Here is a 1,240-nt window from a genome sequence, read left to right as displayed (position 1 = left end):
GAATTTTCAATCAAGTAGTTGAATTTTTTATTAAAAAAGATACATTTTCAACAAAAGAAGTTAATTGTCAAGCAAACAGTTGAATTTTCTACCAAAAAAATAAAATTTTCAAAAATTTGTTTAATTTTCTTTAAATTAAATTACGTTCAATCAGATAATTGAATTTTAAATAAAAAAATGAATTTTTAACTAAGAAGGTTAATATTATATGGAAAAAGAAGAATTTCCAACCAAGTAATTAAATTTTTAACGAAAGAAGATGAATTTTTAAAACAAAAAAGATAATCGTCAATTAAACAGTTTAATTTTTATTCAAATGATTTTAATTCTCAAAAAATTGTTGAATTTTATTACAATTAAATTATTTTTAATCATATAATTAAATTTTTAACAAAAAAATTAATTTTTAAACGAAAAGATTCGTTTTCTATCGAAAAAGAAGAATTTTCAACAAAATAGTGGAATTTTTTACAAAAAAAAAAACAAAAAAAAAACGAATTTTTAACAAAACAGTTTTATTTTCAAACCAAAGAAAGGCTTTCAAAAAATTGTTGAATTTTCTTTAAATTAAATTAGAATAAATAATTGAATTTTCAATCATCAAAATTAATTTTTACACCAAAAAAATTAAATTTCTATGAGAAAAAGAAGAATTTTGAACCAAGCACGTTGCGCAGAAAGCAACTTTAAATCACATGAAAATGACGATAAAAACAGAAAGCGAGAATGTGTTTGTACTTGATAATAGATGGAAATTTTGTTTAAATGGAAATCCTAGCTACTTCTGTTTGTAAGATATTCAAATTTTTCGTTTTGTGCAAAGAAATAATTTGTGAAACATACAATTGCTAAGAATCGCGAGCGTTAAAATTTTTTCTTATGCTACATTTTTATTAAATAACGTCTAAATAATGAAATAACTTTTTTTGGCATATGAATATATATATATATATATATATATATATATATATATGTGTGTGTGTGTGTATAAATATGCTAACAAGTAAGTCTGTTTTTCTTGGTTTTTATGATTTTTTACCAAAACTATGGTGTTCGAAGGAAATAGTGAGAAAACGCTATGCAATATTTAATTAAATGATGAGAGAATTGAACAAGTTGATAAGTTCGTATACCTTGATAGCTTATTTACTAGGGACGGGAAGATAGACGAGGAATTAGATAGACGAATAAATGAAGGTAAGAAGGTTATTGGTAGAGCAGGTCCCCTTATCAGAAGTAA

The sequence above is a fragment of the Belonocnema kinseyi genome, chromosome 5 (genome assembly GCF_010883055.1).
Source record: "Belonocnema kinseyi isolate 2016_QV_RU_SX_M_011 chromosome 5, B_treatae_v1, whole genome shotgun sequence".
NCBI classification, from domain to species: Eukaryota; Metazoa; Arthropoda; class Insecta; order Hymenoptera; family Cynipidae; genus Belonocnema; species Belonocnema kinseyi.
Note: the sequence above shows the minus strand (reverse complement) of the source record.